This window comes from Oratosquilla oratoria, chromosome 35 (genome assembly GCF_046742065.1).
Source record: "Oratosquilla oratoria isolate Oo_2021 chromosome 35, ASM4674206v1, whole genome shotgun sequence".
NCBI lineage: Eukaryota > Metazoa > Arthropoda > Malacostraca > Stomatopoda > Squillidae > Oratosquilla > Oratosquilla oratoria.
In genome coordinates, this window is record NC_134811.1 from 21,935,783 (window position 1) to 21,955,782 (window position 20,000).

Here is a 20,000-nt window from a genome sequence, read left to right on the forward strand (position 1 = left end):
TTTATTTATCTACTTATTCATTCATATATTTGTTTATTCATTTGTACTTTTATTATAGACTACGATGCTTAACTGCACCCTTTGAATATGGTCTGGTGCCAGTGTACAAGATGAACGTGGTAAACGAATTGCGCCAGTGAGGACAAGGTGGTTCTTCACAGCTGAATAAAATCCTATGGCTTCCTCCAGAACCAGTGGGCAAAATTCGTCTGGTGTTAGCCAGATTGTAGTGAGCACTTGGTGTAACAGATTTCATCGATGTATGCCTGTGGTGCTTTAACTCGAGTGCTTCCACCCTCAGATGGTGCTGAAGTAGATTTCAGGTGGTTTTGAAAAAAGACTTCCTTGTGGTATTGTACCATCTGTAGTTCCTGTAACCAAATGTTAGGATCCTGGATTGCCTAAGCCTGACGGCAGCGGGGTGCCGTGGTCGGATTAGTTTAAGAAAAAATAGTATTTTACCCTTAGAATAGATAAATGCTTTTCCTGGGGTTATTTTAATTGCCTGGTGGTTTCAGTATGATAAAATAGAGGGAAATGAGTAAACTATCATTTGATCAAAGCACACGTCGTTGAATTTCTCCGTCATTCACGTTCAACGAAACTTGGGTCATACATCCAATGGAGATTTCCGTGTTGTCAAACGAGTGCTCTGCGAGTTGGACACTGGCGGTCATGATTTTCGTCAAATCGTAGCTCGCAAGTTAGGACGATGCCACTTGCTTTCTGGGCAAACATTTGTGAACTTAGTACACACGCACTGTGTGGCCATGTAATCGGTGCAAAGATAGGGTGTCTCTAGAAATTTTAGCTGCTTTTCTAAATGAGCATTACCATAAGGATACAGGATTTTAGACAATGATATATGTATATATATAATGTATACATATATACTCGTGTGTATATAATATATATATATGTGTATATATATATGTATATATATGTGTGTATATATATATATATGTATATATATATGTATATATATATATGTATATATATATATATATATATATATGTATATATATATATGTATATATATGTATGTATATATGTATATATATGTATGTATATATGTATATATATATATATATATGTATATATATGTATATATATACTTATATGTATATATATATATATATATATATGTATATATATATATGGAATGTATGAGAATGATATCTCTCGTACAACTGCTCCTCATGCTCAGGCGAGACTGCCCTGGAGTATCCAAGCATTACCGAATGATGTAGTCACAATTTTGTCATATAACATTTAGCAGTTTCAGTTTGCAGAGTACAAAATTATAGCAAAGTTTAGGATGACTTTGTATACAGGGGCTTGTGTTCTTATTTCATACCGAATATTAATAATTCTCGTTTGTATATATGTATATATATATATATATATATATATATATATATATATATAATATATATTTAATGAATATATGAAGATGTGTATGAATATATGGATATTTGCATAGTACGCATGTATATGTGTATTGTTTGTGGTTCATGATATTTGATCACATGTTGGACACGTAATTGATAGTTATTACCCTCCCTGCTGAGAGCTCAGTATCTACTATAATAAAGTAGTAGCCTCTGTCTGTTTGTTTGTTTGAGCACGAACTCCTAGGGTTTTGCAGATAGACCCCCATAACAATATATATTCTGATACCCTATCCCTCCAGGTACTTGGATAACTCTATTTCATTTCCAAAAAAGAAATATTTTGGTTAGGGTTAAGGGTTAAAGTTAGGTGGGTTATGGTTGAGCAAGTGATTATTCACGAACTGCTCCTAGGTTTTTGCAGATAGATCCCTATAACCATATATATTCTGAAACCTTATAGTCCAAGGCACTTGGAAAACTATCTTTCATTTGTCTGTCTGTCTGTTTATTTGTTTGTTAAGGAACTCCTCCTAGGGTTTTGCATATAGACCCCGATAACCGTATATATTCTGATACCCTATCACTTCAGGTACTTGGATAACTATATTTCATATAAGATATATATTTTGGCTAAGGTTAAGGGTTGAAGTTAGGTAGGGTATGGTTAAGTTAGAGATTATTTACAAACTCCTAGGTTTTTGCAGGTAGACCCCTATAACCATATATATTCTGATACCCTATCACTCTAGGTACTTGGATAACTATGGTTCATTTAAACAAATATATTTTGGTTAGGGTTAAGGGTTAAAGTTAGGTGGGGTATGGTTAGGGATTATTCACGAACTCGCAGCAACGCGCGGGTAATTTGGCTAGTTCTTATATAAATACTTATGAATAATGCTGTGGCCTTACATGCAAACACATCCTATCCCGTTAATCAAGGGGTCATTAACTGCAGTGTATATGAGTGTGTATGCATACATATGTGCCTGTTTGTGTATATATATATATATAATATATATATATATGTGTGTGTGTGTGTGCGCGAGCGCGCGCGCGTGTGTGTGTGTGTATGTGTGTGTACATGCACACGTGCATATTTCATTTATGCTAATACACACACATACATCCATAGTTATAAATGTATATGTAATAACAAGTCTGCAAAGTTAAAGTAATAAAAAAGTATTTCAGTATATAAACACTTGTTCATTCTTTGTCATGTGAACACGATAAAAATCATGTTTTGAATGTTTTCATCACATACATTTTGATGAAAAATTATAATGAAATCTGATGAATTTATAACTCAGTAGCAAATCTCCGTGACTCTACAAAACATTGTTTTGAATTACCCTTTTATGAAAATATGTTATTCAGTATGAGTTTGAATATGTAAATAATATTATATAATGGAAATGTAATAAATGTGAATGAGATAAATGTAATAAATGTTAATGTAAATGATAATATATAATACAATTGCTTTAGAAATATGCCAAACAACTATACGAGAATTATTCCCATTACGACTTTAAAACTTTTACATAAAACAAATAACTATATACATATTCCATTATGAGCATATACGGTAACTACTAGTTGTTGTTTTTTTATATAGTTTTTCACATCTTTTCTAGGTATTTTCCATTGCCATTAATCTTACATCTCGATGCGGTAAAAATAGAAGAACATTATCTATGTGCAAATAATAATGATGATGATGATTTATAATAATGAAAAAATAAGGTAAAAATAAATTAGTACTGTTGTGTCTTTAATAAATCAACAATACTTTAAGTAAGTAGCACTCATTTAAAACATACGACCGGAAGTAATTAACAATCACAGTTGTGAACAGTTGCAATTGGAGTGAGACATTAATGCCGCTTTGCCGGAAAGTGCATCAAATTTGTCTGGGCAATGCACCATCAGACATATATCCTTCTGATACAAAGGATTACCTTTTTTTTTTCTTTTTTTTTAATGTACATTATAATTTTTCAATAAAGTTACTGTTGTTGTAAGCATAAGTTTTTGAAAAGAAAATGGTTCAAATTAGTAAATATTAATTTTTATTTCGTATTTATTATTATATAAAGTATATGTGGGATGGATGTGTGTGTATGTATGTATGTATGTATGTATGGTGCATTATGACAGTGTGCTCGTGAAGTCATGAGAAAAAGCAGAGTCGAAGAATAGATTCTTGGCGAGAATGGAAATCCACCGGTGAGGACAGAACTCCCTCTGATTCGTCAGTGGGATGGGGAGACGGAACTGGGGGAAGGTGGGGAGGGGAAGTGGGGGGGGGTGCAAGAGAAGTAAACACGTTGGGCCAACACGACTCCGAGAAAAGAGAGACGGACGAGAAAGGAAGAAGTGAACTTGGAGGACGTGGAACACGAAGCTCTTCAACACGGTGAGCGTGTGGACTTCAACTTGAAGAGGATCTCCGTAGGTGGAGATACCTTTCAGGCTAGGGTCTGACCCTCAGGTGCATGGAATCGTCAGGACTACGTTACTGTGCTGAAGGGAATTAATCAGAACGAAAGGTTATGGGAAAGAAGTGAACGATGTTTATTTGGGCGCACAAGCCCGTCAGCGATAATTAGGCAGAACACGTGTCTGGCAAATACCACAAATACCAACAACCCCAGCCTCCCCACGACCCCTTAACTACCGAGAGGGGCGCACGGGGATGAACGACGAAATAGGCAGCCTACAACCCAATCACTAGAAAAGCCCCCAATCTTTTACAGATCGCGATAAATAACTCAGGCTCTAACTCCTTCACTATAAGGAGTGTGCTGTTGAGGTGAATAGAATAACCTGGCGGCAATCGCTTAAATAGGAAAGGACCACCCGGTATAGAAGGATGTAAAGGAGCGGGACGGGCCGAGGCAGTCCTACCCCGTTCATCCGGGAGAGGGCTTCCTCTCCCGTTCCCCCCCACATGACCTCGTTCATCCACTCCTCACTCCCTCATGCCCGTTCTTGTCGTACAGTTTATATATATATATATATATATATATATATATAATATATATATATATATATATATATATATATATATAATATATATATATATATATATACATATATATATATATGTAGTATGCATGAGAAATCACATGAACTCGTGAATCAAAATATGCAAAAAAAAAAAATAATAATAATAATAAATTGATGACCGAGCGTTTTTGTCTTTCATCCTCAGGATGTCTAAAAAGACGAAAGCGCTTAGTCATCAATCTATTATTTTCCCCGTCTTCTCCTTTTCTGCATGAGGGGACAGAGAGGGGGGTTCGCCGAATTTAAGAAGCGGCCTTCCTGTGGATGTGCTGTGTCTTGCGACACTGCTTCTGACCCAGGGCCGTGGACAGGATGCAGGGATGCAGGGATGACCCGTCACCCAGGAAGTACCAAGATAAGGGGGGAGGGAGGAGGGTGGAGGCGAGTGGAATATGTAGGGAATGGAGTGGTTTCTATGCCTTTTTCTTTTTGACTACCCCCCGTGTAAGGGGGAAAAAGCCTTTGGTATATGTATATATATAATATATATATATATATATATATATATATATATATATACAGTATATGTATGTGTATGTATGTGTGTATATGTATATGTATGTATGTGTGTATGTATATGTATGTGTATGTATGTATATGTATCTATATGTATATGTATGTATATGTGGAGAAAAATAGTGACATTAAGAGAGGTATAATTGAAACTGTAGCACTACCACTTCAATACAATGACGAAGGCGAGCTCATAGCTTAAGAAGAACCGGATCAAGGATCGTGTGTTATTCCGAAGTCTATATTCAATATTATTTAAAGAAAAGTAATTCCAATGATTTTGCCGGATTATTCTGATGGAGACATTATGAAGAGAACGAATCCTCTGTGATATATAAGTAACCGAATGCAATGAAGGATATGCTTAAGAAGGTTCAGTTAGAACTGAAGAACGCACAGGAATCGATGAAAAATGAAAAGCGCACATGAATCGAAGTTGGATGAGATGAAGGAGGAACTCGTAAGGCACTTAGAGAGGGTAAGTGGTGATGAAGAATGACAACCAGTCTTCACTACCGCACAAGAGAGTTGAAACAGATGGTGAATAAAGTCCTTTGAAATAGAATTCAAGGCGTGGAGAATCGTGGTCACGGAGCAGCGCCGCAGGCCTAGCCCCTACGGCAAAGTGTACTGATTAGGCTCTCACACTGATTGCAAAATATAATAATTTTGTACTTCACTATAGAATATTGTGAGTTTGTTTTTTGATAGAGATTATATTCCTAAGGGTTGTGGGTGAACTTCACGTACATGCTCTACGTTCTGCAGAAAATTTATGCTAAGGTTACGTTTATTTTTATTCGACTACTTAGAAATACAGAAAAGGTAAATAACGAGGAGTACTTCAAGGCGATACAAATTCACCCAAGCTATTTACAGCGTTCCTAAAGGAGTTGAGATAGAAAGGGAAAGGTATGAACATTGATTGGAGATATTTTAATCATCATAAAGTTTCAAAGTACATTTAGAAACACCAAAATACGACGTGCAAGATAAACTGAGAGATCCGAAAAAGGAAGGCCTAAGTAGGTGTGAAGATAAGATATGCAAAGTAATGTTGAACTCGCGAGTTCAAAGTAAAGTAATCTTAATCAGTGACGAGAATCTTAAAGTTGAAGAGTGCAGTTATTTAGGTCAGATGCTGAAAATAAGTAAAGATTATGAAATTTTGATGTAAGGGCGTATTGGCTAGAAAATGTTTGAGTTAGAAGCATTACGAGCGGCTCTCTACTCTTATGTCTAGACGCAAATTAATATGTATTTAATTCAGTTTTGATTTTTGGATCCAATGATTGTAAGTTGAAAATTATTTTGACGAGGATAAGGAGTGAACAGAGGATATCAGTGCTGTGGGTTGGCACGAGGACCTAATATAGAATGGAAACAATGGTGGTAGATGGAAGTACTGAAGAATGGGTGGGAGGGGGAGCATGTCTTTGACTTGGCTACCTCCCATATATGGTGGAAAAAACCTCTGATTTATAGATATAGATAGATGAATATAAATTGTTGTTTACCTAAATATAATTGTGAATGCTGTTTAATATGTTCATATCTTTGACACCTAAAAGCAGATATGTAGAACATAGGCATGTGCTCACGTAGGTATATGCACGTACACGCACGCATGCACGCGCAAACACATACGCACACAAATAATTTGTGTTATGATGAAAGCGGTTAAGATATTAAATGTTGGTGTGTAACTATTTGCATATATGCACATGTTTTGTATATGTGCGCTTTCATTTCGTAAACAAATTACCAGATTTATATAGCTCTGCTAGATTAAAAATAATTGTTGATTCCCTTGTATACAGTTTGGAAGGCTGGCGTAAAAGTATTTTCGCTTCAGTGTTTGTACTCTCCTGTGTACGAGCACAAGAGCACATGTATACAGGTGTACACATGGCTGGCGTAAAAGTATTTTCGCTACAGTGTTTGTATTCGCCTGTGTACGAGTATAAGAGCACATGTTCACAAGTGTACACAGGTACACAGATGTACACGTGGCTGCGTACACGGGGGAGCGACTCTTTTGTGTATCCTTTCATGTTGAACGCCTTCAACACATTGATGTACTGTTTAGATTGTTGTCTCTGCTTTACCACTTCTGTGACAAAACTCCTTTGGTGCGGTGTTGTCCCCCCCAGGGATAGAAGCGCTGTTTGTTTTTTGACAAGAAAAAGTTTGAATCAGTTTCGTTCATTTGCGTGGATGGAGTTGGGTTGAAAAAGAGCACCACTTTCTCTTTGTTCCTTGGGTCAATAGATTTGTCTCCTGTAGACAAAAATAAGTAAATTAGAAATAAAAGTAATAAACAGGGTTACTTGCATATGCATGTTATAAATAATTGATAAGATAAGAATAATAAAAAATTAAATGAAAGCATGAATGGAAATGCGGAAATGAATAAGCAAATGAAACTAAAAAATAGATGAAGAAATTAAAAGAATTAATATATAAATATATACATATATATATATATATATATATATATATATATATGTATATAATATGTAAATTTAAAAAGAACACAGCATGAGAAAGGCGTCACCGCGTTGAAGGATTTTATGGAGAGAAGGAAGCGGCGCGCGTCCCTTATGGCCCCTGGGAGGGACCGCGGGACCTCTGCGACATCTGGGTTCTCTGACGTCATCAAAGCCTCAGGCCTATTTTCACTTATTTATTTACTATTCATTTATTCATTTATTTACTTAGTTATTTTGTTATTTTCTTTGTCTACTTATTTACATCCGTTTCAATGTACTTTGCCTATTGTTTTACTTGTGAATGTAAGGTAATATTATTTGGCTTGTTTAATGTATTCTTAAATTAGTATATTAGGTTTGATAGATAACTTAGCTTCTTGCTCGTTTATACAGTTATATATTCACAGAAAAAAATTGAAACAAGCAAAACGTCGTACTAATAAAGGCTCCGTCCTCACATTTGGTTTCGATAGACTTGTCGGCAACTGCCACTTTCATACAAAGGTCAAATACTCTTTACTTTTGGTAATATATTCACCTCAAGGATATTTATTAAATTTTATTTTGCTTGTCTTCTGTTATTATGTTCTTTATATTTTTTTGTATTTTATTTCACTTATATTTACTTAATAATTATCCTTTTTTTTCTAAGGTACCCGAAATACCCGAAAACAAAGGGCCACTCCCCCTCCCTTTCCCGTAGCTTTCATACCTGTACACCCACACACTCATCTCCCCATTGACACGCCCATTCCATCCTGACGCCCTCACACACCCCCACGCCTTTGTACTGCGATGACCCCACGCCCTGGTACATGGACACTAACACCATCACACACCCACGCCCACGCCCTCATCTGTTTTCATCGGAGCTCAAATCCGTCAGCGAAATGACGTCATCAGTCTCTGGCCGACAGAGCACTCGGCCCTGTTTGCTCGTCGGCATGTGGGGGAGGGTGAGAGGGAGGCCTGGAACTAGGAGGACGGATGAAGGAGGGGGAGAGGGAGGAGGGGGGATGAGGAGTGGGAATGGGAGGAGAGGGGAAGGAGGGAGGGAGAGAGGGAGTAGGGGGATTAAATTCCTTGCATCCAGTTACGCTTCTCATGTTCCTTTCTACCATGACCTTGCAGAAAAAAATAGTCGTCAAACACAGACATACAAAAAAAAAAAAAAATGTAGGCTTTTAACTCCTTAAAAGGGTCATGCTCACCTTACATATGATGAATAAAATCGTCTGTCAACAGATGGAACGAAGCCTACAAGGGATATCAAGTGTTGAAGGGGTTAATGATAGATTATACTGTATCTTCGATTGCTGACAATTTCCATGCGTTATTTTCTGTACAATAGTTGCCTACGAATACAAGGGTTTTCTTCTATATGAAATATTATATTTTATATGTGTGTGCACGTGTTCGTGCGTGCGTGTGTCTGTGTGTGTGTGTGTGTCTGTGTGTGCATGCGTGTGCGTGCCTGTGTGTGTCTCCGTGGGTGCGTCTCTTTGTCTGCATGTGCGTGACTGTATGCGCGTTTATGTGCTGCTTTTATGCATGTGTATGTGTATATGTGTATGTTCGCGCGCTCCCTTCTCTCTCCCTCTTCCTTTCTCTCCTTCTCTTGCTCTCACTCTCACATTGTCTCTCTCACTCTGACTCCCACCGTATATTAATTATTTACATACTCCGCCATATTCTGGAAATCGGTATCAATGTTAACTCACGTTCCCCCGTTTTCTTTTTTCTTCCAGGTGAGTACCCGAGGAAGTGTCATCGTCGTTGTCTACAGAAGCTGCGGTTGAAGCCGACATTCTTTGGTTCAGACACGGTAATGTAGAGGGCGTTTGAGCTTTTTTCTTTTTTCCCCTTGCGTCTGGGATTTCATTCGTCTGACGAGGGGACTCGAAGTAGAATATGTTCTCGTCTGATTGAGACCCATTCTGTTTTCAGCAAATAATAGCGTTTCTATCTTTAGAACAAAGGATCATAAAATTAAAAAGAATGCATTAATATACTGATAAATAAATCAATAAATACGCTAAGATTCCGCGGAGTCGAGATTTGTTTTCAAATATAGGAGAATTCTGTTTCATTCTTGTCTGCAAAGATACCATAAAAGTCCATGAAGTATTGCTTGCATATAATAATTCACCCATGTGCATGTGTATGTATATGTATACTGTGTGTGTGTGTGTGTGTGTGTGTGTGTGTGTGTGTGTGTGTGTGTGTGTGTGTGTGTGTGTGTGTGTGTGTGTGTGTGTGTGTGTGTGTGTGTGTGTGTGTGTGTGTGTGTGTGTGTGTGTGTGTGTGTGTGTGTGTGTGTGTGTGTGTGTGTGTGTGTGTGCATATAATGTATATGTGTGTATACAGAAAATTGTATTTATATAACTTGCTTTCGTATGCGTGATAAAGTACAGTATTGGGTAGGCGCGAGAAAGGAGGGGGATTGTACAGGTAGATAGGAATTACAAAGTGGTTGCGCTGCCGCTCGTATTGATGTTGTTTGGAAAATATATACTGGCTATTAACCAGCCCGAACCTCGACTTTTCTTAATTACATGTATTCTGGTCGCCCCAATTTTATGTTTTTCCATTCTTATTCCTACAGCGTATTACAAATATCGTATATTTTCTCGGTGTCATTTACTTTACGTAAACCCATACCGACTAATTGCAGCTTTTGTGTGTCTTATGCAAATGGTGTTTTTTTTTTTATTGGATTTGAATCTATTTTGGATCCTATAAAGGCGTTCGAAGTCGAAGCCAAGGCTGGTCTTGGGGCAGGCGAACGAACATCTCTGTGAGGGGAAAATGAGTTTAGGTGCAAGACAGCGTTGTATATACTGGAGTTGCTCAAGATGCAAATAGCCCTTCTCGTGTTTGAAGTTAGAAACGAATTCAGTGCCATCCGATTGTGAATTTAGGACAAGTTATTATGATACACGTAAAATGATCATACAGTAGATATGCATGCATGCACGTGCACAAAAGAGTGTGTGTGTGTGTGTGTGTGTGTGTGTGTGTGTGTGTGTGTGTGTGTGTGTGTGTGTGTGTGTGTGTGTGTGTGTGTGTGTGTGTGTGTGTGTGTGTGTGTGTGTAATTTATGTAATGCTTATGCGTGCGTGCGCATTTGCGCTGATCAAGAATTTTTTTTATCCCATAGAAAATTTTTATTTTTGCAAGCAGAAAACATGTATACTTTTAGAATGTCTTCACCACTTATTCTTTTGTTCAAGCATACTCGCATCCCATGAATAGTATTCTTGCACCATCATTCTGTGGAGGATGTGAAAATTATTAAGAAACCAACCAGCAAACAAATATTTTTATTGTGTAGTGCAATATCTTTATGAATGCCTAAACCCATATAAATGGGTCATCAGAGACTAGCATAAACATGAATGAACTTGTTGGAACGTTCAAACAGTGCCCACTCCAAAGCTGTAAGTCTCTGTCAGTTACAGGTCTGAATTCGATGTGTAAATAGCGTCTATTGGTTTTGTGTTCAGGTGTTGTGTTGATACCCGGTCCACCATTATAACGTTTTGAAATTCTGAAGTAGTCAAGATAAAGCCTGTTAATCTGCAACAAAAATTATATTTCAAACACTGTTGAAAGGTAATGTGAGTCTTGTTTTGGTTGTAAGATGGATGGCTAGAAGACAAGTTCAGTCCCCCATATTTGTATTGTCATGTGTATCAGGCTTCTCAACATGAATATGTGGTTCACATCCTCATTTGTCACTATGTTTAGGAAAGAATAAACATCACGTTTCAGACTGTTACTTGTTCAAATGAACCACCATTACTAAGTTAATGAGACCTTGATGAACTCGTCCGTGATCTAGATTCGTCTTGAGAGCAAGCTGAACTTTTAGGATGGGATTTTCTCTAGAAAGAAACTGATTTTCTTATTGTGATTACCATGACATTAAAAAATACACCATTGAAGATTGGTCTGGTGTTTTGCAATAATGATCGTTTTGTTCATGGAAGCATACAGACATAAACATGATATAGATGAGAAAGAATTTTCATGAATTAATCAAAACGAAGATTTAATCCTCTCTTGCTCCATAATGAGATTAAGCTCTCTGCCGTTGTTCTGTCTTACGCAGCCAACAAGATGACATCATATAATACTAACTGGAAAACTGCATACCCACAGTAACTGGCAATGGTCCGTCCTCGGCTCCTCCCATAGACCTTTCTGGAAAACAAAAAATGAACAGATGGCTTTGATGTAGTTGTGTGGGAGTGCTACTGGTTTGTAGGAGGATCAAGGGAATATTTGCTGTTTGTGAGCTCTCCTTGCACGACAAGATGTAGGAGATTTAAAATTGACAGATATTTTGGACACATTCCAAAAACTGAGGGTCACGGCTGCACTTCCAGGCGGAATTGAGGATTTTGTCGAGTTTTGCTGATTGGCGGCCGGGAGATAATATTTTCTGATGGCCATTCCACAAGGCCATCAACTTCTGAATGAACCTGTTATTGTTTTTAATGGATCGTATGGTAAGATGATGATTCTTTTGAAGAAAAAATAGACAATGAATGAATAATAATAGTAATAATGATGATGATAATGATGATGACGATAAATAATAATTATTATACTAAGAGTAACTACGAAGATTTTGAGTGGAGGGTATGTGGTGACCTAAAGGTTGTGTGACTTTTAGTTGGAATGCAACTTCGTTACACAAAGCTCCGTTGCGTCCTCTTTGAGAAAAATGATCATATAAAGAAGTAAACAAACCAAAAGTGATGAAAAAAATCAAGTGGGATATTTTTGTATAACTGCGGATTCTCTTCGAGATGGAAAGTTCGGAGAATTAGAAGTAGTTGGAATAACCACAAGGCTGACATTTAAAGAGTTTGCAAACATTATATGCGAAATTACTGTAATATCAGAGATTGACAGCATGTAAGACTCTGCGGGCAAATAATGTCAATTATCTCGGGGAAATCTTTGGGTACTCAGTGGGGAGCGGAACAAAATACTACACCACGACATATTGAACATGCAAGGGGAGTATGAGATTATTGCTGAATGCTAAAGAGAGATGTTACTGAGGCCAAATATAGCCAGAAATTCAACATTTTACATTTTAGAGGTACACCGGCCTTGTGTACAAATGGTATATACTCGTTATGAAATTTAGTTGCTCTGTCACATAATCATGCCTGATGGAAAATTTAGAAAAAAATAAATTTTAATTCAGTGTAAAAGCTACTGTACGGTCCATTTATTTTAGTTTGTGGGACTAAAATAATGTTGACCAGTGTGTGTGTGTGTGTGTGTGTGTGTGTGTGTGTGTGTGTGTGTGTGTGTGTGTGTGTGTGTGTGTGTGTGTTTGTGTGTATGCGCGCGTGTGTGTGATTCACCATGGTCTTGGATCACGTGTTGGACTCGTGATCAACAGCTATTTCCGTCCCAGAAGAGAGCTCAGAGTTTGTATATGACCGATCTATGGGTAATGCTGTGATCTTACACGCACACACACACCCAACTCCCCGCCCACTAGGGTTGGAGTAACGAGTACAGCGACACTGAAATTATTTCAGCCCTGGACGGGATTCAAACCCGAACCGCCGTAGTGGCAGTCGGGTACTCTACCAACCGCGCAATCGAGTCGTGTGTGTGTGTGTATTTGCCTGACTAACTTGGTTTAGATTTCATTTATATATTTTTCATATATATACTTTCCCACTCCATTTCTACAGGTCACATGGTCCAAATGTGTTCTGTTATTACTGATTATTAAAACTATTTCTCTAATGACATTTGAGTTATGTGAAGAATCATTTGTTGTTATATGATCTGCTTTTTCTTTAAAATAACCTCACGGCTCACGACCTTTTACTTTGAATTTTCAAAAACATAAATATTTAAGCAGTACGTGTATGACAATGTTCGCAGTCCCTGTTGTAGCGACGCAGTATGGAATCCAACTTGTCAACACTGTATTTTTTCCTTTTATACTGTGTGTGTGTGTGTGTGTGTGTGTGTGTGTGTGTGTGTGTGTGTGTGTGTGTGTGTGTGTGTGTGTGTGTGTGTGTGTGTGTGCGCATGCGTGTGATTTTTAGTTTTATTTATGTATGTGTTTCTATTAAAAGATTCTATTAGTTATATGTAATCTTGTTTTCTTTTTCTTTTCTTTTTTTCGTTTTTTTTTTCCTATTTCAATGACAAAAGGGGAAAATTGTTTTTAATAGATCTTTTTTTGACATTTCCATACCCCACTCCCACCCAGAGGTTTCTCTACAGTGAGATTAATATTCCATCTGCGATGGCTTGCGCTTCTTTCCTTGAGGACAATATAGCGCAGAAGAGGTGGCTTCGTAGAGGTAGTGATTAGGAGACTTAAGACAGGAAGTTGAAAGGAAGAACGTTTTCAAGATTAATCTTCATTTGTAAAAGAATGCATGACCGATCCGTAGGGGTACTTTTATATTCGTTTGTGTATCGAATGAATAAAATTTATGTAGTCAGTATTCCACATAAATTCCTCTACACTCAATCAAATTGCCTGCGTCGACAAGAACAGATTTCAATTGTACCAAATTTTATAAAATGGATGGAGATGGAGATGATATATAGCACACACACACATACACACACACACACACGCGCGCGCAATATATATATATAATGTGTGTGTGTGTGTGTGTGTGTGTGTGTGTGTGTGTGTGTGTGTGTGTGTGTGTCTGTCTGTCTGTCTATATTCCTTGCTCCCTCCGCTGTGACCTCTTGCTCTCTTCCACTCTCTACTCAATTTGGACCCTCTTTCCTTGCTCTTTCCGTGCTCTCTCCTCTTCCCCAAATTATGTGTCCTCCACCTCTTCCCGTTTTTAGCTTCTAGTTTTCTATCAACATCTCCGACAGAACAGCAATACCATATATTCTAACACCTAAAAAGCCATTTTCTTCAGTGCATTGTGAGTGGGAAAAAAATTGTGTTAGGGAGCTCCTGGAAGGGGTGGGGGTTGGGGTGGGGATGAGAGAGGAACTAGCTAAGCCTAATCCCCCTCCTCCGGTTTATAGGGAGGGGGGGGGTATTAGCCCTTCCTCCCCCAACCATTCCCCCCCCCTTTTTTTTTTAGACTCGTTTCTTCTTCACCAGAAGTACTCATTGATCTTCCGGAGACTCATATCTCGCCCGGCAACCAGTCGGCGCCTTCCAGGACTTCTTCTCGGCGTCCGGACAAGACGCACTGATCCGGAATTTGTTTTGTTTTCTTCTGCTCTTCCTTTATTGCGGCCCCCGCTCCTTTTCTCAAACTTTTCCACCCCGGAGTCTTCAGGAAAGTCGGGCGCGTCGTACATCACATTACTATTTTTGTTCTTGTTATCATTATTATTATTGTTATTGTTATTATTATCTACTCGTTTGTTTATCTCGTGTATTATTGTTTTTTGTTCACATACTTTACTGTTGGTTTTTGGGTGGAGAAATGTTTTGGACTAGTTTACTAAAGCTTCTATCTCGAACGCTACTCTGTCCATTCACTCCATTTCATGTCGACCATAAGTATTATTTTCATGTATGTAACCTCAACAAAGAATATCCATCTACTCCTCAAGAGTTTTATGAAAGACTTGGTTTTTATGAGTTCCGCTCGAATTACTTTTTTTAACTTAAAAGTCTGGCTCGAGTACAGGAAACTCTTGAAAAGTGAGCAGTGGGCAATAAACCCTATTTCATGGTTTAGCCATAAAGTTTCACGCCATTGATCACTCAGTGAAAACAAGATTCTTCTCTTTTGTTGGGGGCCGTAAACGTTCTTCCACAACAAGCCCGTTCTTCGACTTTAGGATAAGTGCAGTAACATGATTTTAACTTAAATTTACAAAACCTAACCTGACCTGACCTAACATTACTTAACCTCTCCTTAGTTGACATATAAGACAACCATGGACAACCATGATGTCAAAATATCGCAAAGGAAAAAAAAATGACGTCACTCAAGACCCAATATAAAGGGATCCGAAGTATTCGGAGCCGAGGAAAGGACCAAGTTTGGAAGAATTCTATTCTCTCTCTAGGTTGATTATGATAGCTAATATGAGATGGCTGGAGTCTCGCATAAAAATTGCGTCTCGTCTTTCTTTTTTTTTCTTTTTTGTAATTGTTATTGTTACTTTGTTTATCTAAAAACAGTGAATCTCGGCTAAAACATTAATTTTGTATTAGTTCCTGATTTATGAACTTAGTCTGCCTAGAACTATGCCCGGAAGTCAGCTCCCGTAACTCTGCCTAAGAACAAAGTCTTTGCGTTAAGGTCACTCGGTCACCAAAGGACGCGCTTCTGCCGCTGCCGTATACGGCTCGGGAGTGCCCGAGACATATCAGATGGTGGACATTTAGGGCCATAATAATAATCACCTCATGTACAATTGATAGCTGTATGTGCAGGAGGGGAGGTAACTTGAGTACAAGGAAGACAATTAGGTCTGTAGTTATATAATCCGGGAGATATTAAGAATATGAAAACAAAGTTGTCCCGGCAAACAATGGTGGCTGAATAGTCGAGTCATTTAGGAAGAACATAGCGCGTATTTATGTTCCAATTAAGCTGGAAGCCGTTCAGAAACAGGAGCAATATGTCTCTTTTTCTTATACCCAACCGTCTGCAATTACCGTCCCCCCGTCCCCCCCAGATAATTACCTGTCTCCTTTCTTGGTCCGCTTCATTCCTGCCTGGCTAGGACGGTACCTGTCGCTTTGGGACGGGAAATGTCTCCGGCCTTATCTGAGCTGTCATCTGCAACCAGTCATATGTCTATGATACCATCTTACTTTTAGTTTTTTTATCACATTTTTTTTATTTATTGTACACTTCATGTTCTTTTTGTTTCGTTCATTTGAGTAGATTCTTCCCTTGTCTTATGTATTGCCCATACTTCTTATTTCCACATTATGCTATATCTCCTCTAAATGACTACAACTTTGCTTATTTGAAATAGCTGTAAAAGGTCCCAGAAAAACGTAAAAATATTAAAAAAAAGTATATATATAAAAGAATAAACAAAATGCACGCAGAAGGCTGCTTCGATGATGGTAATAAAAAAATCTCATCGTCAAACTGTCACCACAACGCGAATGGTTTCCTCCAGCCAACACTTACCCCGTCGCTTCGTCTGCCTCATTATCTTGCACTGCCTCTTCCCAATTTGGCAGCACGCCGCATTCACCTTATATGTGTGCATAAACCCATACGACCTAATCTCCATGTTGAAGGTTAGGTCGGCAAGGGAATAGTTCTGGCCTGCCTTTACGCAAGACGTTGTTGGTCGCTATTCCCACAGTCGTCGAAATGTAGTGGGTACCCATTATAAAGTGTAAAAAGAATAAAAACAATATCCAATACACACAAAAGCTTGCATATGGTTGCGCGCATGCGTGTACACACACACACACACACACACACACACACACACACACACACACACACACACACACACACACACACACACACACACACACACACACATGCATATGTATAATGTATAATTCATGTGATGTATGAATTTATGTAATGTGTACATTTATGTAATGTGTACATTTATGTAATGTATGTATACTGTATATGTATGGATGAACAGGAAGCCAATTAAAGGAAGTTATATCGGTACCAATTGGTAATTGCACAGAAAATGCACCTTCGTATTATCAATGTATAAAAGAAGTCTTCATAGAATGTTTACTTTTTCCTTCACCTTGTATTTTTTCCACTACTATCCCTCGTATACTTTTTATTTTAATTTCCTCTGAACTTATCTCTCTCTCTCTCTCTCTCTCTCTCACACACACACACACACACACACACACACACACACACACACACACACACACACACACACACACACACACACACACACACACACACACGCACACAAACAAACAAACACATTCACTCATTCACTTCAACTACTCTAACACCTTGTCATCATTATCATCTTTCCTCACCTCAGCGTCCCCCCTGACCCTTAATCTGCAGAACCCTCATTGCCATCTATCTCTTCGCTTCTTCGCCTGCTTCGAATAATAACCCTTCTCGTCCTCAGTCTCATTTTCTTCCTTTCCTCCCTCCCTCTTGTCCCCGTTTTTTTTTTCTCCCCTCTCCTCCTCCATTCTTTCCTTTTACTCTTCCTTTTCTTAGTCCTACTCATCCTGATCCTCTTGCCCTTCCTCCTTCTCTCTTCCTCTTTCTCTCTTCCTCCTTCCCTCTTCCTCCTCCTCTCTTCCTCCTTCCCTCTTCCTCCTTCTCTCTTCCTCTGGCTGCTGTTACTCGTGTACCTCCTATTCTTATCCTCTCTTCTTTCTCTTCCCCCAACTACTGCTACCATCCTCCCGTCCTCCCATCCGCCTCCTCCTCCTCTTCCTCCTCCTCCTCCTCCTCCTCCTCCTCCTCCTCCTCCTCCTCCTCCTCCTCCTCCTCCTCCTCCTCCGCCTTCTTCCCTCCTCCCCCCTGGTCTTCCTTCTCCTTATCCCCATCTTCCTCTACCTCCTCCACCAGCTCTTCCTCGTCTTCCTACCCCTTTTCCTCTTGCCTCTCATAATCTTGATCCTCTTCCTCCTCCTCCCTCCCTCCCTCCCTTCTCCTACCCTCCCTCCTCCCTCCCTCCTCTTCCCCCTCCTCCTCCTTCTCACCTCCTCCACCTTCTCCTCTTCCTCCTCACCTTCTCCTCTTCCTCCTCACCCTCATCCTCTTCCTACACCACTCCCGCCACTCCTCCACGAAGCGCCCACGTCACTGGAATGAATTTATCTGTCCTGTTACCTTTATGACAACTCCAGCTATCCCATTTCATCGTTTACGTTCTTTTTTCAGCTTTGCCCAACGTTAACGTCTGTTTGCATAGGTCCTGTATTTGTTCACTTGTCTGTACTGTACATATCTCCGAGTTTGCCTGCGAGAGAAGAATTTTTTCTCTTATATTTCATTTTTTTTATTATATTTTTGAATGCCCTTCCTCCTGTGCACGTTTTTACAAGATGTGATTTTTTTAGATATATTTTTAGAAGACCTTTCTGCGTTTGTACCCATGTGTGCACAAAGAATATGACCGTTTTAGTGTCATTTTAAGTGATGGAACGCATACGCTTTTAGGTCTCTCTTGTAGACAATTTGTATTTTGTTTTATTTTATTTTATTTTTTGTGCCTAATAGCTTAATGCGTTTTTTTAACGGAGAAATATACTTTTATGTGACAGAGCACCGCGCAGCCAGTTTGCCCCTTTAACATTTCGCAGACATTTACATGTTTGTTATCTCAGAGTACATCAATGTTTCCAGGTGAATTATATTTTTCCAACCACATTGTGCATTAGAGAATTTTTTTTTTTGTGTGTTTTGTCACTCCCATCTCTCTCCGTTGGTCTTTTTCTTCCTCTGTATCTCTTTTATTTGGTACACCTTACCTTTATCCACATTTACCTTCAACTTTCTCCTATCGCATACCTTTCCAAAATCTGTCACTATCTCCCTTAATCCCTCCCCTGATCCTGCCACAAGAGCAGTGTCGTCAGCAAACAACAACTGGCTCACCTCCCACTTCTCTCCATTTTCTTTAGCCGTCTCCAGTCCCTGACCCATTACTTTCGCCTGAACCACCGGACCACCCCCATTCATGCACACATTGAACAGCCATGGCAAAATGACACATCCTGACGCAGTCCCACCTTTACCTCAAACCACTCGCTCTTTCCATTTCTCATTCTAACACAGGCTCTACTATTCTCGTAAAAACTCCCAACTGCCCTTAACAGCTCTCTTCCAATCCCATATATCTGAAAACTCCCCATAGTGCCTTCCTAGCTACCCTGTCATAAACCTTTTCCAAATCCATAAAGGTCCAAAAATGTATCCTTAACATTTGTTAAAGCTTTCTCACATATCTGCCTTATCACAAAATCTGATCCACGCAAGCCCTACTTTTCCTAATTCCACACTGTTCACCAATATGATATATAATATGGCAGACACACACTCTCTACACACACACACACACACACACACACACACACACACACACACACACACACACACACACACACATACACACACACACACACACACACACAGATACATACATGCATATACATACACTGTGCTGGTGGCGCAATCAGTAGCGTGCGGTTCTCGCATCCTCCTATTCGCAGGTTCGAATCCTGTACTTCTCTCCGATTCCCAGTGTTGAATACTACCTAAGCCCAATAGTCCCCATAGCGCATGGGGCAAAGGTGTTTGTTTTTATTTGAGAAGCGAAGGTTTCACTGATGTTATCGGGACACCGAAGCGTAAACACGACACCCGTACCTCTTTTTATCTTTGTATACGTGTTCTCTACTGCTCTTCCTCTACCTCCTCTTCCTCCTCCTCCTCCCCTCCTCCTCCTCCTCCTCCTCCTCCCTTTGCTCTGACGCCCATAAAATATTTCGTTTTAGTTAACTCCAGCCTATTTTATTCAGGAGATTGGGTTTCTCCCGTTAAAAGGCTTGTCAAAGCGTTTATTATAT